Source organism: Haliotis rubra, unplaced genomic scaffold, assembly GCF_003918875.1.
Source record: "Haliotis rubra isolate DU_JTF1 unplaced genomic scaffold, ASM391887v1 Scf1009, whole genome shotgun sequence".
Lineage (NCBI taxonomy): Eukaryota > Metazoa > Mollusca > Gastropoda > Lepetellida > Haliotidae > Haliotis > Haliotis rubra.
The window spans coordinates 327,171-335,185 of NW_025764903.1; the positions used below are offsets into that span (position 1 = coordinate 327,171).

An 8,015-nucleotide genomic window follows, 5' to 3' on the forward strand; every position below is an offset into this window, starting at 1 on the left:
GTACCAGTTGATTAATACACATTATACTCATTGAGACTTTGCTCTGGTGCTAAGGAGCAGACCTGCATGTTTGTTTTTCGTACTTCAGACCCTCTTTTGTTCTCACACAAGCCCATTCATGATTATGTATCGTGTATACAGAGAAGTTGTCTTTGACAACATTTAACCATACGTATGTTACTTTTGATCATTGTACTTGGTAAACGGTAGACAGTTCACAAATATTCGTCAGTGTAATCCGAAAATTAGGAATAAAACAATCCTTGTTAATAACCCCTGAAACTCACACTTGATATGAATGTCCCATTGGGTATTTTCGTTTAATGCCCATTGAATGAAATTTAAAACAAAAATGACACAATTCTGTAATTATATAAATTCAACACTTTGTTTCTGTCGTGTTTACTTCTGCTTAACCGCCAATGGCGTGGTGGTCAACCCCGAGCCTAGAGGGAGACAGACGACAATAGATGGTGAAATATACACATGCCAATAATGGTTGTGATCCCCTTTAATTTTTTTAATTGGAGAGGGGGGTGCCAACCATTATTGGCATGATTATATGTGCCCCAGAAGTCATTAAAGAACTCAAGGAAATGAGGGCGATAAGTGAAAACGTTACGAAACATTCGACTTAGATGGAATGTATATGATCTGTGTAGGCTTGCTGAAGGAAACGCCAACACAATTTCAATTTCTTAATGTGGATTAGGAGCGGTGGGGTAGTCTAGTGGTTAAAGCGTTGGCTTGTCACGCCGAAGACCCGGGTTCGATTCCCCACATGGGTACAATGTGTGAAGCCCATTTCGGGTGTCCCCCCGTCGTGATATTGCCAGAATATTGCTGAAAGCGGCGTAAAACCATACTCACTCACTCACTTAATCTGCCATCAAATCCACGTGGACCAACATCAGTACTGGTAACACATCTTTTCAAACAGAAAGTGTCAGTTTTGAAATGATCAGGAAATTTGAAGTGCAGTAAGACTTAAGTCTCTCAACTTCAGTGACAGTGTGAGATTAACGTGACAAAAATTTAAGTCTTTTCTAAAGAACGATCGGGAATAGAAGAAATTCTCAATGGTTAGATATGGCAAACCCCAAACCGATATGCTGTTGAAACTAGATCTCAGCGGTGAAAAGCTCGCACGTATAGTATGACCAGAAATTATTGAGAATTGTACGAATATGTTTAATTGGATTTCTAGTATAATCAACCTTTGTATCAGCGCCCAAAGTACAGTCCGAAATTCAACGTGTGGGGTGGCATATCTGTGTTAGGGGCAACACCCCTCTGTGTATTTGAAGGGAATATGAACAGTGAGCGGTACACAGATATTCTCGAGGGACATTTACTTCCATCTGCTCACGTGTTCTACGGAAAGTTTTGGATTTTCCAGCAGGACAACGACCCAAAACATCGTTCAAAGTATTCACAGGCCTGGTTTCGGACCCAAAATCTGACATTATTAGATTGGCCAAGCTATAGCCCTGACCTAAATCCAATAGAAAATGTTTGGGGACTTATGAAGGAAAGTGTCAATAAGAAAAATCTGACAAATATTGCTGAAATGAAAGAAGAGGTGGTCCGATATTGGGACAGCATGGACCACGACTTTCTAACTTCTTTGATCAGTAGTATGCCCCGCCGCATCGAAGCCTGCATTGCTGCCCATGGTGACTTGACAAAATACTAACTGTTCACCTGTCTTTGAATCTGGAGTTATGTTCTGCTAATATTCACATTAATACGTGAGTAATGAGTGAAAAATATAAAAAATTACAATCTTTAAATTCTCAATAATTTCTGGTTGTACTGTATATAAACACAGTGGGTCACAGCCGATACTTTAATGACATTCATATTAAACAATTGCAATAAATGTTTCCGGTCTGCTGTAAGTCTGGATCAGTTAGTGCTATTAATAACACCTCACCTGGTGAATGGAATGTTTGAAATTAGCTTCATCATCTTAATGCATCACCAGAGGACCGTATCCGTTTATTGTTAGTTTTGTAGAATCTACCGATCACGATGTGAGAGAAGCGACAATGAGCCATGAGAACTGGTAGAGAAATATCTTCCAAAGATAATACGATACACTTGCAGAACTGTTTAATTGCACCTGGTTACAGCGTAATGCCAATTAAAGTCTTACATAACGCTCCTTTGTTGACAGCAAGTCCAACTATACCTTTGCACAAAAAGAAAAGTGTTAATTTGCCATCTAACTATCACACTGTTCGAAGTTTTCGGAAAAGATGATATTTTCGAATGTGTTGGACAGAGACTAACAGTATTTTAGTTTTGGAACAATATGGTTTTAGGAAGGGATGCCTGACTGTTGATGATATTTTCGTACTAGATGAAATCATTAATAAGTACTTATCCCTTCATATGGGCAGAGTGTACTGTGCTTTTATAGATTTGAAAACAGCTTTCGACTCCGTATCAGGAAGTGGTTACTTCAAGTTGTGGACTAATAGTTTGAAAGGTAGTTTTTGTTTTTTTATTAACAATATGTATGCAAAGGTAGTTTCCCGTGTTTCTTTCTGAAGGCCCTTCTGAATGTTTTATTGTTTGTTCGGCGTGGGGCAGGGACGTCAGATGCCGCCATTTTTATTTTCTTTGATGTTATCAATATTATTGAGTTTCTGAGTGATGATGGTCAAAGGGATAGTGAGTGAGTGAGTTTAGTTTCACGCCGCTTTTAGCAACATTCCAGCAATATCACGGCTGGAGACACCAGAAATGGGCTTCATATTTGTACCCATGTGGGGAATCGAACCCGGGTTCTTGCTATAGAATGAAGTTTAGTGAAATTGGCAATAGACTGAAGTTTAGTGAAACTTGCTATAGAATGAAGTTTAGTGAAACTGGCAATAGACTGAAGTTTAGTGAAACTGGCAATAGACTGAAGTTTAGTGAAACTGGCAATAGACTGAAGTATAGTGAAACTGGCTATAGACTGAAGTTTAGTGAATGTGGCAATAGACTGAAGTATAGTGAAACTGGCTATAGACTGAAGTTTAGTGACACTTGCCATAGAATGAAGTCTTCTTAACTGGCTACAGAATTATAGAGAGAGAAGAGAGAGAGAAAGAAATTATTTTATTATTGTGTCACGCAAATGTTTACATAATATATAAAATCTTCAGTATCACATATAAAACATCTGCCCGGCCTTTACATACCTACGAGACACATAAAATCCATAAACCAATGCATATATAAAATATACCTCTATACACACACAGTAAAACTTAAAGAAAAAGTGGGTGGTGTAATATCATACGATATAATAATTTTCTTCTTCTAAACATAAGTAGAGCTGAAGCAGCTAAGGGATATACTAGATTATCGCATTCCATAATAAAAATAGTTAAATATAGTTAAATTCGCTACACACATGCCCTGTAATTGGCAAATATCTTCGAATATAGCGCGGTTAGATAACTACATTGCAATAGGTACTGCGATATGGTGGGAGGTGAAGTCATTGACAGCGAGTGACATTGATCGTACTGCAGACCATATTTCCTGCATACGGGGGCCCTATAAGTTAATGTTATAAGGCCTTAAAACATACGGTTATGATATCAGAAATCTCAGACTTTTAAGCAAAGGGAGGGCAGTTAGTAATGAAAGAATATATTAAATAAAGAAACATAATAAGGTCTTAGCAAATGTTATTACGCAAATACCCTAGCTGTTTACGTAATATTCTAGTAATTAATTTAACAGTCATTGTACATGAAATTTGAAAAGCATAAGCGTGCTCACTTCTGATGAGAGACACATGAAAACTCATTCTTGTCATATCCCAGTAATTCATGTTGTATATTCATTTCATGTTGGTGTTTTGGGTAGCCATACTCCAATGTGGTTACTTTTTTCATTCCCCGGACTTTTCGGTATTTTTGTGGCTGTAGTTTATTATACTCGCACAAATCGCCCTTGATACATGTCGACATGGGAAATTTCAGCGAAAATGTCAGATATTTCCATTTTTCCACTTTTACGTTTCCATTTTTTATTTTATTTTTGCAGAAAAGCAGCATGCCAGATTTAGCAACAAACAATTATACCCTATGCACTGAATATTGCGGTGGCCTACTGGTAAACCGTTCGCTGCTCACACCGAAGGGCGGGTTCGATTGCCAGCATCAGTCGCGGTAATACGTGTGAAGACCATGTGATATTGTTGGAATGTTAACGGTTTTAAAAGCCGTAGGAAACAACAACAGCCAAAAAAATACATACATACGTAAATATATTTAGAAAAGTATGTCACAAACATTGTGAATGTGTTTCATCACGCCAAAGTGGTCAGTGTGAATGGTCGCTTGTGTCTCTTACCTCCCAAACCTCTCTCCCCCAACCTCTCTCCTCCCAACCCTCTCTCCCCCAACCTCTATCCCCCAACCCTCTCTGCCCAACCTATCTCCCCCAACCTCTCTCCCCAACCCTCTCCCCAACATCTCTCCTCCCAACCCTCTCTCCCCAACCCTATCTCTCCCCAACATCTCTCCTCCTAACCCTCTCTCCCAACCCTCTCTCTCTCCCAACACTCTCCTCCCAACCCTCTCCTTCCAACCCTCTCCTCCTCCCAACCCTCTCTCCTCCCAACCCTCCCCTCTCTCCCAACCCCTCTCTCCCCAACCCTATCTCTCCCCCAACATCTCTCCTCCCAGCCCTCTCTCCCCCAACCATTCTCTCCCCAACCCTCTCCCCCAACCCTCTCTCCACCCAAACATCTCTCCTCCCAATCTCTCTCCCCACCCTCTCTCCCCCAACCACTCTCTCCCAACCCTCTCTCCTCCCAACCTCTCTCTCTCCTCCCAACCCTCTCCCCTCCCACCCTCTCTCCCTACCCTCTCTCCCCATCCCTATCTCTCCCAACATCTCCTCTCCTCCCAACCCTCTACTCCCCCAACCACTCTCTCCTCCCCAACCCTCTCTCCCCCCAACCTCTTCTCTCCCAAGCCTCTCACCCTCCCACCCTCTCTCCCTCCCAACTCTCTCATCCCAACCCTCTCTCCCCAACCCTCTCCCCTAATCCCTCTCTCCCCCAACCTCTCTCTCCTCCCAAGCCCCCAACTCTCCCCCAACCCTCTCTCCTCCCAACCCTCTCCTCCCAAGCCCTCTCTCCCAACCTCTCTCCCCCAACCTCTCTCCTCCCAACCCTCTCTCCCCAACCCCTCTCTCCCCAACCCTCTCTCCCAACCCTCTCTCCCCCAAGCTCTCTCCCCCAACATCTCCCCAACCCTCTCCCCAACCCTCTCTCCTCCCAACCCTCTCTCCCCAACCTCTCCTCCCAGCCTCGTCCCCAACCTCTCTCCTCCCAACCTCTCTCCCCCAACCTCTCTCCCCCAACCTCCCTCCCAAACCTCTTTCCTCCCCAACCCTCTCCCCAACCTCTCCCCCCAACCCTCTCCCCCACCCCCTCTCTTCAACCTCTCTCCCCAACCTCAACCCCTCCCAACCCTCTCCCCCCAACCTCTCCTCTCTCCTCCCCAACCATCTCTCCCCCCAACCCTCTCCTCCCAAGGCCTCTCTCCCCAACATCTCCCATCCCTCTCCCCCAACCCTCTCCTCCCAACCCTCTCCCCCAACCTCTCTTCCCCCAACCTCTCTCCTCCCCAACCCTCTCCCCAACCCTCCCCCAACCTCTCCTCCCAGCCCCTCGTCCCCAACCCTCTCTCCTCCCAACCTCTCCCCCAACCCACCAACCCACACTGTCCAATACGGCACCCACTCACAAATGCCTGGTTCCACGGAGATCGTGTCAACAATGCACTGAAGGATGAACAGGAAAATAATTACAATGTTTTTATTGATAAGAAACGCAATTTACAACCTAGCATCCAATTGGCATGGTCCATTATTTATTTATTTTACTGGTCAGTTATTATATCTTGATTTATAAAGATTTATCTCTTGGTGTTGATATACATTGTTGAAATTAGTCTAAGTGTATTAATTTACAATAAAATGATCTGTTTGTTTTCCTTCTGTAGATATTGAAACACGGCGTCTATGTTGCTGTACGTGTTGCGGGGCATCCATGTCAGTGTTAGGCAAGTCAGTCGTCCAATAAAGGAAGAGCTGCTGCACCACGTTGGCGTCAGCTGAAACCAGAGATAATTAAACATCTTAAAGGATAAACAGAACATTTTGTTTCCTGAAGTCATCTGCTAAACAACGCCTTCAAACCCTCCTAACACACTTACATGTGCTCAACCTGTGCGCGCATGATTCTCGCCTCCACACAAAGAAAATTGTTGCCATAAATATATTCAACGGTTTTCTGATAAAATCCAATAAGTACATACCTCAAATTTTATTAATGGACGAAGCAGTGTTATTCACGCCAGGGAGGCAGCTGTAGCACTGTCCTTCAGAAAGGATCATCCGCTTCCCGGAATATTTGACCTCACCGTACAGCGCCCAGCTAAAAGGGAAACATTATACATTAAAGTCTCCGATAATTGTGAGTTTAAAAAATCCGCGAAATAAAGCAATGCTTGTCTGGATTATGTCCCTCTTGTAAATGCCTCAATTGTTGAAACAACTGAATTATGAAGTTGAAATTTAAAATGATAAATGTAAAAGTTCTTAAAGTCGGTGCATATCCGAACCAATTAAACACCTATACACTTGCAATTTGCAAAGAAAAGGTGTATGGGTCTTTCGAAAAAATAAACATCACAATTATATTTCAGATGAGTGCATAAGTACTTACTCTCCCTCGTGGACAATGGCGGATGACACAGAGTTGTCGAAAGCTCCCAAACTGGCCATGTCATGCGTGACTGTCAAACATCTACACCTAAAGCATTCCTTCTCGTACAGGGTCACCTTGGCGGAGGGGCACCAGTTTGCCTGCAAAATGATTGTGAATAATACCAAGCATGTGACGTTTCTGTGTACAGATTGATGCACTTCACGTAAACTATGTATTGACGATGAAATCAAATAAATAAAAAGTAGTTACATTCCGCTTTTAACAATACGAGAGTGCGATGCCAGAAATGGATTTCACATCTTCAGAATCGAACCCTGGAGCACTTGAACCACTTAGCTACCCTGCCACCCTAAAGACATTATGATGAAGGGACCGCAACTATCTGTGGAGATTAGGCAGTCGTCTGAGCCAGTGTAAGAACCTTTAACGTGCAGCTTAACCTGGGGTTCATTTTTACGTATGTGTCAAATATAGAGGTGATGTTTCAAACAAACAAAAGATCAGAACGTTACTGATGTTAAGTGAAAGAACCTGTTTGACCATGGATAGAAGGCATAATCCCTAAACCAAAATATAACAATTAGATAGCAATCACAATAAAACTCTAAATATGATTAGGTTCCTTTTGTAGAATAATTGTTCTATTCTATTCAAACACACATCCACATACCATATTTCCTGCTGCTGTTTGGGCTTTTAAACCTGAAAAAGATGTGTATAAATCACAATAACAAATTTACAAGAACTGTCGTTGCGAATGACACTGAAATACAATTTTACATACATAATCAGCTCGAGGTGGGGATTCGAACCCGTGATCATGGTTAATGGTAAGTCTATGTGATACAACGCGGACCAAGTTCATACAAGAGAAAGGAATATAGAAAAGATAAATTTTACCTGGTCTTGGTGATGACAGTTTCTGTGTGGATTCCAGGGATGGAGTGGCGATCTTGGGTGTTTGGGGTCTTTTATAGCAGCAGATGTCCGTTCACCACGCAACCCTGTCCTTGAAAACGTCGTCTCTGATTAGATAGATATAGTTATCCAATCACAAATATCTGGCTTAAAACATAAGAAGCGTCTCAGTCGAACCCGTACATGAGTTGGAGGGTGCAGTCAAGTGTCAGACCTGTGGAGACCTGTACTGACATTTCAATATCTGGCAGGGGTTAGGGAGAGACACACAGCAAATTCATCAAACATAGCAGAAAATCTTAATTGTTTTCAGTAATAGAAAACTAACTTGTGGGGTTGGTATCATTTA

The 8,015-nt window shown here is 42.4% G+C and overlaps 1 long non-coding RNA gene across 1 annotated transcript; it reads right to left on the reverse strand.

Annotated features, from left to right (window-relative positions):
* Positions 1–5,909: 5,909 nt before the first annotated feature.
* Positions 5,910–7,807, reverse strand: LOC124268404. Its single transcript, XR_006896269.1, has 5 exons — positions 7,649–7,807; positions 7,419–7,450; positions 6,746–6,885; positions 6,336–6,454; positions 5,910–6,131 (listed from the first exon to the last, which is right to left on the reverse strand). It is a non-coding gene; the product is annotated as an uncharacterized LOC124268404 (long non-coding RNA).
* Positions 7,808–8,015: the final 208 nt, after the last annotated feature.